Source organism: Dama dama, chromosome 5 (assembly GCF_033118175.1).
Source record: "Dama dama isolate Ldn47 chromosome 5, ASM3311817v1, whole genome shotgun sequence".
Lineage (NCBI taxonomy): Eukaryota > Metazoa > Chordata > Mammalia > Artiodactyla > Cervidae > Dama > Dama dama.
The window spans coordinates 58,651,839-58,670,683 of record NC_083685.1 but is presented as its reverse complement, the minus strand read 5'-3'; the positions used below and the strand labels follow the sequence as shown (position 1 = coordinate 58,670,683).

At 39.5% G+C, this 18,845-nt stretch overlaps 1 protein-coding gene across 1 annotated transcript in view; it reads left to right on the top strand.

Annotated features, from left to right (window-relative positions):
- The window catches only part of TTC29 (tetratricopeptide repeat domain 29), a 253,090-nt gene that overhangs the window by 205,801 nt on the left and 28,444 nt on the right, over positions 1-18,845 (top strand). The window lies entirely within an intron of this gene.

The window sequence follows — 18,845 nt, the reverse complement described above, 5'->3', positions numbered from 1 at the left end:
GAAAAAAACAACTCACATTAGTGTAACCTTGGGACCTGATCATCCTTTTTGAACTGAATTTATTCAGTGCATTTCTGTTCCTTAGCGTCTTGTCTCCAAGCATCGCTTTGCTCATCATTGTTAAAAGCCTCAGTCTGGAGGTGATCCCTTTATTATATTTTGATCATCTGTAGATAAAATGTCAAGCACAAGTGATGTAACAGAAGCAAATGATATCAATGTTAGAACATGATAAAAAACAACAAAGTCCTCTTACCTTGCTGAGCCTACATATATGTACTCTCCTAAATAGATTCTACTGTAAAGTGTTTTTCTTTCTTTTTAAAATTAATTATTCTTATTGAAATACTTATTAACCAACTAACCAGGGAACTGCATGTCAGTAATGCCTCAAGGAATATTTCTTATTGGGGTGATGGAGGCTTGGAGTTGGGATTGGATATAATGCTATCATTCCCCTCCCCCCTCAGCCCCATGAGAGGGGTGAAGGCTGCATCTCTCTCTAGTAGCCCCTTGAGGTTAGCTTAGAGCAGCACTTCTGCTTTGGAAGAGGCTGTAAGCCCTCTGGGCTACAGGAATATGCTGTTTTTAATAAGAACCTTGCACAAGACAGTAGCTATGATTCGGAGTCTATTTTCTCCCCTCTACAACTCTTGAAATGGAACAGATCACAAGGTGATTGAATACTTGATGCCAAACTGGTTCTGAGCATTAGAAATCACTACGAACATCAAACTCATAAGTTAGACTTTTAAAAAAATGGCTTGATTAAGATGCTTTGGGCTGCATCCTGTGCTTTATGCTCTGGGAGCGTCACTCTGTTGCCTTGCCAGACAAGAAGGGTGGAAATGTGAGAATTACATGTGGGTTGCTGACGTCATTGTCCTCCCCTCTGGCTTAGCAATCGTCCACCCTGTTATTTAGTGTCATCTTTTCTCTAGAACAAAGTTTAGAATTCACATGGAGTCAGCCTATAAATATTAATGTGCCATCTCTGAAAAAGGAATAAGGTGCAGATAGGGAAAGAAAGGGAAGGTTTTTTGGTGAAGTCTATAAGTGCAGCAAATTTGGAGGTCACGGTCTATGACTTCCACTTTCAGAGTTCACTTTAGATGGTGACTAAAGTAAAAAAAAAAAATGATATAGCCTCTATTTCTCTCTTTGCTGTGCTCTCTGCCTTCAATCAGTTAACCACTGAAAGAATTTGCCTTTTTGAAAAATGTGTCGTTTAACTCAACTTGTGTGAAAGTTATAAGCTGAGTACATCTGCTCATTGTGTTACCTTGAAAACTGAAATGCAAATGTTAGTTGCTCAGTTGTGTTTGACTCTTTGCAACCCCTCAGACTGTACTCCGCCAGGCTCCTCTGTCCATGGAATTCTCCAGGCAAGAATACTGGAGCAGGTAACCATTCCCTTCTCTTAAGAGATTTTCCCAACCTCGGGATTGAACCCTGGTCTCCTGCATTGCAGGAAGATTCTTTACTGTCTGAGCCACCAGGGACCCCCTACCTTAAAAGCACTAGCTTAAACTCCATCGCTCATCACCTTTAACAAACGTTTTGCAATCTCACAATATGCACACTGATTTGCATTGAGTGAATGTTATGTTCTACCACACTGTCCACTACATTCCGATGAAAGTGGAAATGCCTGAGACTTATAGCCACCATGCAATGAGGTGGACTTTGACTTGGATTGCCTTTTGCTTAGAAAAATAAGAAACAGGAGAACTAGTTATCTGTAGAGGATATTAGGCAATTTTTCATCCCTATCCCCAAGAATATATGGCTCTTCAACATAAAGCAGATGAAGAGATAAAGAAGAGTTCATTGGCTTTTCAGAGGAGCTTCTTTATTGACCTAAAGTATTAATAGTGCAGAGGGTGGCGGTGATGAGGGACAGAAAACAAAGCTGTAGAGCACAAACAAACAAACAAGAAGAGAATGTTTGATTTCAGCTTGACTAAAGAGCCTTGTACTTTAGCCTAAGAAACTGAAGCTGGGCCATTAAAATAGATAGAGACAGAGAAGTTATGGGAACTGAAAGTCTTAACTCTGAGCAACCAAAGAGGGGACAGAACGATTGAAGAAGCAAAAGCACTGACCGCTAGGAAAACTTCATTCCCAGGGAACTGACTGCAAGTCCCAAACCCTGAAATAGCTTTAGCCAAAGTGTTTTCAGCTCCAGACTCAAATAGCAAAGCTTTGTCTGTTGGTCAGATTTGACGACTAATGTACAACATGGGCCCATTATTATTTTTTTAAAGGACAGTGTTCATGTCAGCGTGAAAGTGTATTAGAAGCCAGAAAAAGTGACATATCATATTTCATCTGCACTCCTTAGTATCAGATAAGCCAGTTTAGTTTAGTTCAGTCACTTAGTCATGCCCGACTCTTTGCAACACCATGGAATGCAGCACGCCAGGCTTCCCTATCCATCACCAACACCAGGAGATTGTTCAAATTCATGTCCATCGAGTCGGTGATGCCATCCAACCATCTCATCCGCTGTCTTCCCCTTCTCCTCCTGCCTTCAATCTTTCCCAGCATCTGGGTCTTTTCAAATGAGTCAGTTCTTCATACCAGTGACCAAAGTATTAGAGTTTCAGCTTCAGCATCAGTCCTTCCAATAAATATTCAGGACTGATTTCCTTTAGGATTGACTGGTTTGATCTCCTTGCAGTCCAAGGGACTCTCAAGAGTTTTTCCCAATACCACAGTTCAAAAGCGTCAGTGCTTCGGTGCTCAGCTTTCTTTACAGTCCAACTCTCACATCCATACATGACTACTGGAAAAACCATAGCTTTGACTAGACAGACCTTTGTTGGGAATATCATGTCTCTGCTTTATAATATGCTGTCTTCATAGCTTTTCTTCCAAGGAGCAAGTGTCTTTTAATTTCATGGCTACAGTCACCATTTGCAGTGATTTTGGAACATAAAAAAATAAAGTCTGTAACTGTTTCCATTGTTTCCCCATCTATTTGCCATGAAGTGATGGGACTGGATGCCATGATCTTCATTTTTTGAATGTTGAGTTTTAAACCAGCTTTTTCACTCTCCTCTTTCACTTTCATCAGGAGGCTCTTTACTTCCCCTTTGCTTTCTGCCGTAAGGGTGGTGTCATCTGCATATCTGAGGTTATTGATATTTCTCCTGGCAATCTTGATTCCAGCTTGTGCTTTATCCAGCCCAGCATTTTGCATAATGTACTCTGCATATAAGTTAAATAAGCAGGGTGACAATATACAGCCTTGATGTACTCCTTTCCCAATCTGGAACCATTCTGTTGTTCCATATCCAGTTCTAACTGTTGCTCCTTGACCTGCATACAGATTTCTTAGGAGGCAGGTAAAGTGTTCTGGTATTCCCATCTCTTGAAGAATTTCCCACAGTTTGTTGTGATCTACACAAAGACATTGACATAGTCAATAGAGCAGAAATAGATGTTTTTCTGGAACTCTCTTGCTTTTTCAATGATTCAACAGATGTTGGCAATTTGATCTCTGGTTCTTCTGCCTTTCCTAAATCCAGCTTGAACATCTGGAAGTTCACAGTTCACATATTGTTGAAGCCTGACTTGGAGAATTTTGAGCATTACTTTGCTAGCATATGAAATGAGTGCAACTGTGTGGTAGTTGGAACATTCTTTGGCGTTGCCTTTCTTTGGGATTGGAATGAAAAGTGACCTTTTCCAGTCCTGTGGCCACTGCTGAGTTTTCCAAATTTGCTGGCATATTGAGTGAAGCACTTTCACAGCATCATCTTTTAGGATTTGAAATAGCTCAACTGGATTTCCATCACCTCCACTAGCTTTGTTCATAGTGATGCTTCCTAAGGCCCACTTGACTTCCCATTCCAAGATGTCTGGCTCTAGGTGAGTGATCACACCATTGTGATTATCTGGGTCGTGAAGATCTTTTTTGTACAGTTCTTCTGTGTATTCTTGCCACCTCTTCTTATATCTTCTGCTTCTGTTAGGTGCCTACCATTTCTGTCCTTTCTTGAGCCCATCTTTGCATGAAATGTTCCCTTGATATCTCTCATTTTCTTGATGAGATCTCTAGTCTTTCCCATTCTATTGTTTTCCTCTATTTCTTTGCATTGATCACTGAGGAAGACTTTCTTATTTCTCCTTGGTATTCTTTGGAATGCTGCATTCAGATGGATATATCTTTCCTTTTCTCCTTTGCCTTTTGCTTCTCTTCTTTTCACAGCTATTTGTAAGGCCTCCTCAGACAACCATTTTGCCTTTTTGTGTTTATTTTTCTGAGGGATGGTCTTAATCACTGCCTCCTGTACAATGTCACAAACCTCCGTCCATAGTTCTTCATGCACTATCAGATCTAATTCCTTGAATCTATTTGTCACTTCCACTGTATAATCGTGAGGGATTTGATTTAGGTCATACCTGAATGGTCTAGTGGTTTTCCTACTTTCTTCAATTTAAGTCTGAATTTGGCAGTAAAGAGTTGATGATCTGAGCCACAGTCAGCTCCCAGTCTTGTTTTTGCTGACTGTATAGAGCTTCTCTATCTTTGGCTGCAAAGAATATAATCAATCTGATTTCAGTATTGACCATCTGGTGATGTCCATGTGTAGCGTCTTCTCTTGTGTTGTTGGAAGAGGGTGTTTGCTATGATCAGTGTGTTCTCTTGGCAAAACTCTGTTAGCTTTTGCCCTGCTTCGCTTTGTACTCCAAGGCCAAATTTGCCTGTTACTACAGATATTTCTTGATTCCTACTTTGCATTCCAGTCCCCAATGATGAAAAAGGTATCTTTTTTGGGTGTTAGTTCTAGAAGGTCTTGTAGGTCTTCATAGAACCATTCAACTTCAGCTTCTTCAGCATTGGGGCATAGACTTGGATTACTGTGATATTGATTGGTTTTTCTTGGAAATGAACAGAGATCATTCTGTAGTTTTTAGATTGCACCCAAGTACTGCAGTTTGGACTCTTTTGTTGACTATGAGGGATACTCCATTTCTTCTAAGTGATTCTTGTCCACAGTAGTAGACACAATGGTCATCTGAATTAAATTCTCCCATTCCAGTCCATTTTAGTTCACTGCTTCCTGAAATGTCGATGTTCACTCTTGCCATCTCCTATTTGACCATTCCTAATTTACCTTGATTCATGGACCTAACGTTCCAGGTTCCTATGCAATATTGCTCTTTACAGCTTCGGACTTTACTTCCATCACCAGTGACATCCACAACTGGGCATTGTTTTCATTTTGGCTCTGTCTCTTCGGCTCCATCTCTTCATTCTTTCTGGAGTTATTTCTCCACTCTTCTCCAGTAGCATATTGGGCACCTACCGACCTGGGGAGTTCATCTTTCAGTGTCCTGTCTTTTTGCCTTTTCATACTGTTCATGGGATTCTCAAAGCAAGAATACTGAAGTGGTTTGCCATTCCCTTTTCCAGTGGACCATGTTTTGTCAGAACCCTCCACCATGACCCATATGTCTTGGGTGGCCCTACACAGCATGGCTCATAGTTTCATTGAGTTAGAAAGGGCTGTGGTCCATGTGATCAGTTTGATTAGTTTTCTGTGACTTCGGTTTTCATTCTGTCATAGTGAATCAGATAAGCTGGACAAGCTATAAGTCTGAGGTCACTGAGAACTCAATTGTCATCTCTTTTTCAGCCCTGAATTCCTTTATGCCTATATTTCAATAATAAAAAAATTTTAAACTATAATAATGTGCATATGTGAAAAGAACCTTCTTCTTTAAAAGATATTTGTGAATTAACAAGTAGAAGCTTAACAATATATATATACATTAAGCACTCATTGGAAAAGACCCTGATGCTGGGAAAGATTGAAGGCAAAAGAAGAAGGAGGGCAGCAGAGGATGAGATGATTGATGGTGTCACCAACTCAATGGACATGAACTTGAGCAAACTCCAGAGATAGTGGAGGACAGAGAAGCCAGGCGTGCTGCAGTCCATGGGGTTGCAGAGGGTAGTCCATAGAGTCACAGAGACTTAGGACTGAACAACAACAGCAACAAAGTACTGGATGCATTTTATCATTCTTTGAATTAATGTGGTGTGGGCAGGGGTGTAGGGATTGCCCAGGTTAGTCAGATTGTCCCTAAATCCAGAAGACTCAAAGAGGTTCATTACTATTTTCCTGAAACTAAGATTGAACACAGCTACTAAAACTGATGTTTCACGGAAGCGTCATTGTGTGTTTAACAGTTGCCTACTATATACTTATTGCCAAGGTGATTCTTGAGTGGTTGTAACATCAGTGGAATCACAGTGGAGAGAAATGGCCAGCTCTCATTGTCTGCGCGCTCCACCGTTGCCTTAAAAGATATTGAGACCAGCCGACAAATGAAGTTACACTGATCCAACAGATCTGCCACTGAGAGCTTTCTATTATATTCCTACCTCAGATATTGTACCACCGCTAAATTCACACATTCACATCCTGGGAATCAAGCCAGCCTGACACCGAACCTGGGCTAAAATAAATCTACTGTATTAGTTTTGGGGAAAGTGATTAAGCTCTATGGATTCAAGATCAGTTCTATTTTTCAAGCAGTCAAAAAGCAAATAAACCCTAATGTAAGAGACAAAATGAGAAGAAGCCTGGCAGAGATAAAATCGAATCACAGAGGGAGACAAGCAGCCATAAGACGGCTTGTGATCTGAACCAGGAAACGACACAAGGGCATCAATTTGGCCGTTGGTTTTGTTTCTTTTTTTTTAATCTGCTAACAGGCAACATTTTTTTTTAAGTCATTTAAGGAGACTGTCCATCACAAAGGCATAATTTTAATCAGAATTCTTGCAACGTTTCTCAAATTCCTAAAGGCAATCAGCTCTACTCAAATTAGTAACTCAGATAAATCACCATTAATTAGCTAATATAAGCCAGCAGGTGGTTTTGAGCCCAGAGACATTCCCTGGTTATTTAAATTATGTATACTACACCACAGTAAAGAAAGTAAGTAAAAGGGAGCAAAGAGACACGTCTATTAAAAAAAAAAATCTGTTTAGAAATAATACTCAACTAAAATCTCCTGCAACTTTCACATCTTACCCAGAGGAATACAAGGCAGCCTTGACCCCTGACTCAAAAAAATATCATTCACCAACAGCAAGCTCTCATTTCAACACTGATTATGTATGCAATGTACAAAGTGTGCATTGGAGCTTACTTGAATATATTTGTTCTAGAAAGATTACCAATTACTAAAGAATAGGACAGGAAGAATTGTTTTTCATGCATAATTTGTGACATAAGAGAATCTTCATAATCTTTATGCCCTGGTGTTCTTTAATTGACCTACTCTAATTCATGTAATTGAGGGTTATTTCCTAGACTACAAAATGAGAAAGAGGCACAGCATAGCTGCTAACCGTCTAAGATTGCCTTTGCAATGGGAATGGTATATAAAAGATGATAGTTTGTATTGAAAATTCCCTTATCCATATAGGGGCAACTTTTCTTAATCCTGTTAAAGACCTGTCCACTGACTTTCTTAGACAGTGAACTTTTTGACAGTCTAACCACAGAATAATTTTTGAACAAAATAATGTTAGACTTCAGACAGACACCTAATTTTATTCTGTTCTGTAAATGATGCCCATTTGTCCTCAAACTTCATAGGTGTGATGTCTACTTAATAGGACTCCTAAAACTTGAGCATGAGAAAATTAGTAGACATCTGAACCTGACTGACACCTTTGCTAAAGAAAATCAGCATCTGACTCTTTGTAAACATGAGGGGTGAATTTCAATAACTATAATATGTTGAACCGGGAGATAGACATTTGCTTTAAGAAGACCACAAGTCTATTTGAATTGAAGCTTCCAGAAATAATCTAGCTCCTGGGATAGGCTGGGCTTGGGTCTGGATCATTCCCTGAGCTACTTTTGGACCTGTGATGCAGAACCTTATATGTTAATCTCAGTTATACCTGGAAGGGGGCAGAAACCACACCAACCTATGAAATTGGAGAAGCGAGGAACGGTCCCCTCTAGCATTCTCTAAATATACTTTGATCTCAGTGGGGGAGGGAAAGAGACAACAACCCAACAACAACAAATAAAAATCACCTGAAAGTAGTATTTTTCGCTTAAACTAAAATTATCTGGAAAATACTCGTAAACCATTATTTCATTGTGTTCTAATATTTGCCACAGGATCAAATGAAAGGGAAAATCATGACTGATCTCCTCAAGTTAGAGTTCACTATCAAACAGCATAATTGCTTCCCAAATACAAATAGCTAACAGCATGTTGTTAAGGCGATCGGAAAATTGTCCCCAGTATACTTGGGCTTTGTGACATTTTTAGCACCCCTTTGTAATACAATGTGCCATCATCTTTTGAGCACGCTAACAAGTCCTGCATGGTGGAGCAGCCCCGGATAGTTCAGAGCAGCAAGTGCTGGCTTGTTGCTGGTTTCATGTAACCATGCCCTTTGATATCTTTTTTTTAAGTTTGTAATAATGCTGTGACTACTGCTGTTCACAAATATTTTATTTATAAAATCTATCCTCCCCTAGGGCTGGTACAGAGGATCTACAAGCTGAAGGCTAGTCTATAAACTCCACTCACTCTAGGAGACTGAGCTTCTTTCTCCAACATCAATCGCTGAGCTGGGTGTTTAGACAAGAGTAAACTAGCTGTGCTTCCCAATAGGTTTCCCTGTTGTAGCATTCCTTAGACTAAACACATTTAGAAAAATACCCTGTGAATAACAGGGCCTTGTCTTTCAGTGGGAGTGCTGGAGGCCAGTGCTAAAGGCAAGAGCAAAAACAAAAACAAAATGCCTTTTTAAAAACCTATCACCATCTCTAGATAAACATTTGAATAATAACCCTTAGGGACGTCATACTATTGACACGTGACCATGTCATTCCAGAGGTTATTGAAAACACTGGCACAGCATGAGTTAAGGTCAGGTGGGTAGAAGGGAACTACATTTTGTACCAGTAGACCTGGGGTCTCAAGAGCACAGAGATTGTTCCTATCAGCTCTCATTTACATGGACTTCCATCCATGGAGTATTAAGCATGACTATAGTCAATGGTGGCTCAGTCGGTAAAGAATCTGCCTGCCTATGCAGAAGACCTGAGTTCTGATCCCTGGGTCAGGAAGATCCCCTGGAGTAGGAAATGGTAACCCATTCTAGTATTCTTGTCTGGGAAATCCCATGGGGAGAGGAGCCCTGGTGGGCTACAGTCCATGGGGACGCAAAGAGTGGGATACACCTGAGCAACTAAACCACCATAGTTAATACTAAACTATGAGCTGTATTTCAGACTTCAGTTAAATTTTATTTAATAGCTAAAACAGGAAGAAAAAGGCATTCTTTATCTCCTCTCTCGATTTCCTAGCCAAGCTTTATTTACTGCAGCCAACAGAGAGCATGGCCATGGCCAACCCCTGGAGGTCAGCATACCCTGACACCCACGGCCAGGCCCGGTTCCATGACCTGGATGCTCTTCCTGCCTGCCTGCATGTCTTTTCCCCCTTCTGCATCCTGGAGGCACTGGTTTTTTTTCCAACAAATTTCTACTTTCTCTTAGTTAGCTCAGAGTGCCCCATGCCCTGTTTTCTCTAGGCTCTTGCCTCATTTTGGTCCACCAGTTTCTGCCCCCATCTGTCTCAGATCCTTCATCTAATATCCCCAACCAAATATGGCAGGAGCTTGATCAAAATCGGTGATAGTCCAACACCCATACCAGATATCTGGGTGTTAATGTTCAGCATTGTTTTCTCTCTTGTTTTGTTTTGTTTTTATTTTCACGCTACACAGCATATGGAATCTTAGTTCCCTTACCAGGGATAGAACCCGTGTCCCTTGCATTGGGAGCTCAGAGTCTTAACCATTGGACTTCCAAGGAAGTCCCTGCTCTCTGGTTCTTGATCTATTGATGAATAAAGGGAACCTCTCTCCACTTTCTTCTTAATATTTTACTCCTAAAATATTATAGGACTGGGGGATTACTCCCCATCTTCACCTCTAAAACTTCCCCACAGGGAGTAGGCAGCTAGTCAGTCACTCATCAAGCTTGAATACAAACCTATAAGTCAGATATTTTCTAGACCCTGGAAGCAGAATATGAATAAAATACAAATCCTGCCATCAGAGAGCTCACATGCAGACCCCCAGTGGTTGACAAGCGAGGCACTCACACTGTGGGGGGCACTGAGAGCCCGCCACCTGCCCATCAGAGATGGTTAGTGGGTCTGCACACGGAGCTCAGGGAGTGATTCAGTAACTGGGCTCCACCCTTTGTGGGACTAGAGTGTATGCAGGAAGACAGCGTGGGTGGCTTAATATGCATTTACTCCATCAGATCCAAACTGAGGAACCTCTAGATTCTACCTCTGCTCTTGGCTACCTATTCACTCTTCATTTCTCTCCTTTTCCTCCCCGCTACTCTCCCTCCTTCCTTCCCTCCATCTCTCACTTGCTCGCTCGCTCTCACACATACACACCAAACACCCACTCTGCATGGGAGCCATCTAGAAAAGGCTGCCTTCATTCGAGGTGCAGAGAAGCAGCAACCAGATACGTTATTAATCATACAGACATAGAGGTATTTCAGAGGATTATCAAGGATATCCATACTCATTCCTTTCCCCTCTTTGCTCCCCTCAAAGCCATGCTGGCAACACTCTTCCTTATTGATAAATAAGCCACTCTTATCAATAAGCCACTCTTCCTTATTGATAAATCAAGTCTGGGTGACTTGGGTTTGCGGGCACCTGCTCCTCATAGTGAATGGATGCTCTAAATGCCCCCATTACAATGCTCGGTCTGCTCCTTTGATGAACGGTTCCATGTGAGGGAAGCTCTCACAGTGCCATTTGTAGTTCTTTCCTTTCAATCAATCCCAGATATAAAGGATGCACACTCCACTGATGGACCAATTCAATAACGGAGCCGCCTCCCCCTTTATGGGACAATGCAGATGAAATGCTCTGTCAATTTAAACTGCTAGACAAATCTTGATTTTTCCAAAGCTAAGTGAGGGGCAAAATGCCCAGCAGAAGGAAATCAAACTATAATCATCCTCAAAGAAGATGTATTTATGACCCCTGAACTGACACTTGAAGGAAACTGATGGGCTAAAGATATATGAGTGAAATTGGACTAAGTATTTCTTTGGGTACCATAAAACTGAAGGGCGTCTTATATCCCATGTTTTGTTGTCTTTAAGACATGAAAAGAAAAAAAAATAACCCAGAAAAGGCAGTCTGGCCATGCTGCTTGCTCACTGTTGAACTCTCTAAACCATCTACCTCTAATTCAACCTGACACTGCTAATTCTGGCATTAGAGTTTGAAACGAAAATCAATATCTGTTTTGAGCTTGAAAACAGAGCGACTGTACCTTGGGTAGAGCATGGGCCAGGCACTTATTTTCAGTGATCTGTAAGGAAGGTAATAGAAATTTTCCAATTTGGATCATTGAAAAGGCTTATCCAGATGAAATCTGATTGTCTTAAAAGTCACTGTGAACTGGGTTCTTTCAGTGCTCTTAAGGCCTGTTATAAAATGCTTTTCAAGCTTCCTTGCATGTTTTCCTTTTTAAAAACCCATGTTCCTGAGCATGCTTCCCACATGAGATTTGGAGACTTTGCCTGCCTCTCCTGCTAGGACAAAAGGTCTCCGACTAATGCAGGTGGAGAGTGAAAGGCTCCAGACCAGAAGACTGATTTATCCTGTGCTGTCAGGCTGAGAACTCGCCGACTGCTTTTGCTGAAAAGAAAACTCCTGTCTGCGGAGTTTATTTTGCATTGTGTTCTCTATTATCTACACTTGTTTTCTATTACATTCAAATCTCTTCGAAGAAAATTAGATCACTAAAAGATATTTTACAGAAGGTAGGCTGCTCTAATCTAACTGTTACTTCCATCTTGTCCTCTGATCAACTATTTTGTTTGAACATAGGAAGTAAGAGGAAGGAGGAAGTGAAAGGACAAGGGAGGGAGATAGAAAGGAAGGAGGGAAGAAGGGTGGAAAGTTAGTTCACACTGATGTGTCTAAACAAAAAAATTTTTAGTGTTTTGAAATATTTCTTGTTTAAGATTTTTTTTTAATGTGGACCATTTTGAAAGTCTTTATTGAATTTGTTACAGTATTATTTCTGCTTTACACTTTGGTTTTTTGGCCATGAGGCATGTGGGAATCCACCAGGGATTCAACCCACATCCTCTGCATGGAAAGCATAGAGTCTTAATCACTGGATCACAGGGAAGTTCCTTTTATTTCTAATTATTAGATATATTTGCTATATATACAGAATTCTATACCATCTGAGCTGCAAAGATTGCAAGAATTCTCTCCTCCTAGAAAGAGAGAAGTATGGGAAGAATCGTTATATATGCCCCTCTATAGAGAATTATCTAGTAACTCCAGCAATATATGCTCTATTGCTATTCCAAAAGGGACACAGATAAATTTTTTTTTCAACCAAAATGTCACATTCCTTACTATTCCATATCTGATCTTAAGTTTTAACTTGAGCCTCCACACACACCCATTAATACTTAGATAGCATCCTTTCCACAAATGCTCTATGAAGGAAAATGTAAATGGTCAAGAGTAAAAGTGCCTTCCATGCACAGATACTTTCTTGAGGAGTAATACTATTGACAGCTTAGTATGCATCCTCCCAGGCATGTTTCTAGGCATCTGAGTTCCTGGTTTTGCTTTTTCTTTGTTTTGTCTTATTTTGAAGTATAATTGACCTAGAACATTATGTAGATCCAGGTGCACAACAAAGTGGTTTGATACTTCTCTGCATTCCAAAATGATCAACACCATAAGTCTACTTACCATCTGTCACTGGAACAAAGCTGTTACAATGTTACCGGTTGTATTCCCCATGCTATACATTTTATCCATGTGACTCATTTATTTTGTAACTGTAAGTCTGTACCTCTTAATCTCCTTCACCTATTTCACTCATCCCCTCAACCTCCTTACCTCTGGCAAACACTTGTTTGTTCTCTGTATCTGTGAGTCTGTTTCTGCTTTTTTATGTTTGTTCATTTATTTTGTTTTCAGATTATACATACAGGTGAAATAAAATGGTATTTGTCTTTCTTCTTCTGACTCACTTCACATAGCATAATACGCTCTAGGTTTATCCATGTTGCTGCAAATGGTAAGATTTCATTATTTTCTATAGCTGAGTAATATTCCATTATGTATATGTATCACATCTTTATCCATTTATTTATCAATGGACACTTAGGTTGCTTCCATATCTTGGCTATTGTAAATAATGCTGCAGTGAACATAGGGGTGCATATATCCATTCAAATCATTGTTTTTGTTTTCTTTAGAAAAATACCCAAAAGTAGAATTGCTGAATCCCACACAGTAGTTTTCATTTTTTGAGGAACCTCCATACTATTTTGCATAATGGTTTTAACAGTTTACATTCCTACCAAGAATGCATGAAAATTTCTTTTCCTCCACATGCTTAGGACTTATTTGTTTTCTTTTTGATAATAACCATTCTAATTGATGTGAGGTGGTATCTCACAGTGGTTTTGACTTGCATTTCCTTGATGATTACTTATGTTGAGCATCTTTTCATATGTCTGTTAGTTATCTGTGAGTCTTCTTTGGGAAAAGGTCTATTCAGGTCCTCTGATCATTTTTAATTGGACTTTTTTTTATGGTAAATTGCATGAGTTCTTTTTATATTTTGAATATTATCAGATATGTCATTTGCAAATATCTTCTACCATTCAGTAGGCTACCTTTTAATTTTGTTAAGAGTTTTCTTGGCATGCAAAAACTTTTTAGTTTGATGTAGTCCATTTGTTTATTTTTGCTTTTGTTTCCCTTGCCTGAGGAGACATATCCAAAAAAAAATACATTACTATGATCAGTGTCAAAGAGAGTACTGCCTATGCTTTCTTCTAGGAGTTTTAAGGTTCAGGTCTTACACTCAGGTTTTAAATACATTTTGATTTATTTTTGCACATGGTGTGAGAAAGTAATACAATTTGACTCTTTTACGTGTAGCTGTCCAGTTTTCCCAACACAGTTTTTTGAAGAAACTGTATATTCTTGCTTCTTTTGACATAGATTAATTGACCATATAAAAGTGTTTATTTCTGGTTTTTCTATTCTATTCCATTGATCTATGTGTCTGTTTCTGTGCCAGTACCATACTGTTTTGACGATGGTAGCTTTGTAGTATAGTTTGGAACCAGAGTGTGTGATACCTCTAACTGTGTTCTTCTTCCTCAAGATTTTTTGGCTATTTAGCATCTATTGTGTTTCCATGCAAATTTTAAAATTATTTGTTCTAGTTCAGTGAAAAATATCATTAGTATTTTGATGGGGTTTGTATTGAATCTATAGAATGCCTTGTGCTATATGGTCATGTTAACATTATTAATTCTCCCAGTCCATGAGCACAGTATATCTTTCCATTTGTTTGATCATTTGCAATTTTTTTATTAATGTCTTAAGGTTTGTCCACTTCAGGAAACAACCCATGGACTGTAGCCTGCCAGGCTCCTCCATCCATGGCATTTTCCAGGCAAGAATACTGGAGTGGATTGCCATTTCCTTCTCCAGGGGATCTTCCCAACCCAGGGATTGAACCCAGGTTTCCTGTGCTGCAGACAGACCCTTTACCATCTGAACAATCAGGGGCGCTCCTCTGGAGAACCCCATGGACAGAGGAGTCTGGCGGGCTACAGTCCATGGGGTCGCAAGGGTCAGACAGGACTTAGTGACTAAACCACCCCCACCACCAAGGTTTTCCACATACAGGTCTTTCACCTCCTTGGTTAGATTTATTGCTTTTGATGCAAAATTATAAATTGAATTGTTTTCTTAATTTCTCTTTCTGATACCTCATTGTTAGTGTATAGAAATGCAACATATTTGCATATTAATTTGTATCCTACAGTTTTACTGAATTCAGGTTGCCTGCACCAGCGTCCTCAAGGTATAACGAACTCCCCAGAACGGCTGCCACTGTGCTGAGGGGCGGGGGGGGGGGGGGGGGGGGGGGGGTGCTCGCTGCCTCCTGTCTCTCCTGGAGGCGCTCCAAGGCCAGCAAGGGGGTCTGACCCAGCATCTTTTCTAATCACTGCCTCTGCCTTAGGTCTCAGCGCTTGCGAGATTCTGCAGGAGCCCCCTAAGAGCAGAGTTTCTGTTGCCCACAGCCCTGTGGCTCTCCTGAACACAAGCCCTGATGGCCTCCAAAGCCGGGTGTTCTGGGGGCCTGTATTCTGGTACAGTGCCAACAGGCTGGAGCGCCCACTACCGGGCTCCTTGGGGAGAACCTCTGCATGAAAAAAAAATACCTCACTGATAATGTGAAAGAGATGGCAGTGGTCTCTTAGAAGCAAATGTCATATATAGCTTTTATTATGTTGAGGTATGTTCCTTCTATTCCTGCTTTCTGGAGAGTTTTAATCATGAATGGGTGTTGAATTTTGTCAAAGGCTTTCTCTGCATCTATTGAGATAATCATATGGTTTTTATCTTTCAATTTGTTAATGTGGTGTATTACATTGATTGATTTGCGGATATTAAAGAATCCTTGCCTTCCTGGGATAAAGCCCACTTGGTCGTGGTGTATGACTTTTTTAATATGTTGTTGGATTCTGTTTGCTAGAATTTTGTTAAGGATTTTTGCATCTATGTTCATCAGTGATATTGGCCTGTAGTTTTCTTTTTTTGTGGCATCTTTGTCTGGTTTTGGAATTAGGGTGATGGTGGCCTCATAGAATGAGTTTGGAAGTTTACCTTCCTCTGCAATTTTCTGGAAGAGTTTGAGTAAGATAGGTGTTAGCTCTTCTCTAAATTTTTGGTAGAATTCAGCTGTGAAGCCATCTGGTCCTGGGCTTTTGTTTGCTGGAAGATTTTTGATTACAGTTTCGATTTCCTTGCTTGTGATGGGTCTGTTAAGATCTTCTATTTCTTCCTGGTTCAGTTTTGGAAGGTTATACTTTTCTAAGAATTTGTCCATTTCATCCAAGTTGTCCATTTTATTGGCATAGAGCTGCTGGTAGTAGTCTCTTATGATCCTTTGTATTTCAGTGTTGTCTGTTGTGATCTCTCCATTTTCATTTCTAATTTTGTTAATTTGGTTCTTCTCTCTTTGCTTCTTAATGAGTCTTGCTAATGGTTTGTCAATTTTGTTTATTTTTTCAAAAAACCAGCTTTTAGCTTTGTTGATTTTTGCTATGGTCTCTTTAGTTTCTTATGCATTTATTTCTGCCCTAATTTTTAAGATTTCTTTCCTTCTGCTAACCCTGGGGTTCTTCATTTCTTCCTTCTTTAATTGCTTTAGGTGTAGAGTTAGGTTATTTATTTGGCTTTTTTCTTGTTTCTTGATGTAAGCCTGTAATGCTATGAACCTTCCCCTTAGCACTGCTTTTACAGTATCCCATGGGTTTTGGGTTGTTGTGTTCTCATTTTCATTCATTTCTATGCATATTTTGATTTCTTTTTTGATTTCTTCTATGATTTGTTGGTTATTCAGAAGCGTGTTATTTAGCCTCCATATGTTTGAGTTTTTAACAATTTTTTTCCTGTAATTGAGATCTAATCTTACTGCACTGTGGTCAGAAAAGATGACTGGAATGATTTCAATTTTTTTGAATTTTCCAAGACCAGATTTATGGCCCAGGATGTGATCTATTCTGGAGAAGGTTCCGTGTGCACTTGAGAAAAAGGTGAAGTTGATTGTTTTGGGGTGAAATGTCCTATAGATATCAATCAGGTCTAGCTGGTCCACTGTGTCATTCAAGGTTTGTGTTTCCTTGTTAATTTTCTGTTTAGTTGATCTATCCATAGTTGTGAGTGGGGTATTAAAGTCTCCCACTATTATTGTGTTACTATTAATTTCCTCTTTCATACTCATTAGCGTTTGCCGTACATATTGTGGTGCTCCTATGTTGGGTGCATATATATTTATAATTGTTATATCTTCTTCTTGCATTAATCCTTTGATCATTAAGTAGTGTCCTTCTTTGTCTCTTTTCACATCCTTTATTTGAAAGTCTATTTTATCTGATATGAGTATTGCGACTCCTGCTCTTGAAGCTCAATTCCAGAAAAATAAATGACCCAATCAAAAAATGGGCCAAAGAACTAAACAGACATTTCTCCAAAGAAGACATACAGATGGCTAACAAACACATGAAAAGATGCTCAACATCACTCATTATCAGAGAAATGCAAATCAAAACCACAATGAGGTACCATAACACGCCAGTCAGGATGGCTGCTATCCAAAAGTCTACAAGCAATAAATGCTGGAGAGGGTGTGGAGAAAAGGGAACCCTCTTACACTGTTGGTGGGAATGCAAACTAGTACAGCCGCTATGGAGAACAGTGTGGAGATTTCTTAAAAAACTGGAACTAGAACTGCCATATGACCCAGCAATACCACTCCTGGGCATACACACTGAGGAAACCAGATCTGAAAGAGACACGTGCACCCCAATGTTCATCGCAGCACTGTTTATAATAGCCAGGACATGGAAGCAACCTAGATGCCCATCAGCAGATGAATGGATAAGGAAGCTGTGGTACATATACACCATGGAATATTACTCAGCCGTTAAAAAGAATTCATTTGAACCAGTTCTAATGAGATGGATGAAACTGGAGCCCATTATACAGAGTGAAGTAAGCCAGAAAGATAAAGACCATTACAGTATACTAACACATATATATGGAATTTAGAAAGATGGTAACGACAACCCTATATGCAAAACAGAAAAAGAGACACAGAAGTACAGAACAGACTTTTGAACTCTGTGGGAGAAGGTAAGGGTGGGATGTTGCGAAAGAATAGCATGTATATTATCTATGGTGAAACAGGTCACCAGCCCAGGTGGGATGCATGAGACAAGTGCTCGGGCCTGGTGCACTGGGAAGACCCAGAGGAATCGGGTGGCGAGGGAGGTGGGAGGGGGATCGGGATGGGGAATACATGTAAATCTATTGCTGATTCATGTCAATGTATGACAAAACCCACTGAAAAAATAAATAAATTAATTAATTAAAAAAAAAAAAGGAAGCAAATGTCTAGGTACCCTGGAAAGCCATAATATTATGTTTACATGCTAATAACAGCCTGGCTTGTTCAAATATTACCTGAAAATTATCAGTGTAATATTTCCTCCAGCTCCTATTTGACACCTTGAGAAAGCCACTCTGGAAGACATTTTTGGTAGGCATCTGTCATTCTCAAGATGAAAACCAGTGATTTAAACAATAAGTTATCCATACTCTAGCTAGATAACATAATACATAAAATAGGGTAAGTAAATAGATTCTATTTAAATATTAGGTCTAATAATCCTTTAAAATATGCCTCTTAAAGTCCATTAAGTATTAAGCTATTATTTTTTCAAGGAAAACATATTTGAAATTTGGTCTATGACTGCCATTATTTCATGCAAGCTCATGAATTTTTGTAATTGTGATATATATCATACTTACAGAAGTGTATAAAACATATATTTCATCCAAATGTTCATGTATTAATCAACACATGATGCTAAATTCTATAGCATGTCAAATCCATATTAAGTGAGAATGTTCAGAATTTACCTTAAATTGTTAGAATAAATCATTATCAGTTTTTAGATCTATTCACTCACCCATTCAAAAATTTATTATTGAATAGATGCTGTAAGTGTTGTAAAGATCTCTAAGTTAGGATTCTTACCTTCAAGAAGTTTTCATTTTGCTAGAGGATACAAGATACTTCCACATGATTTTTTTCAAATAACTGTGAGAGATAACTCTGTCTTCATGAGTGGATTCATGGACGAGTTGAGCTTGAGGAATGAGCTTGATTCGTTGTCCCAGTG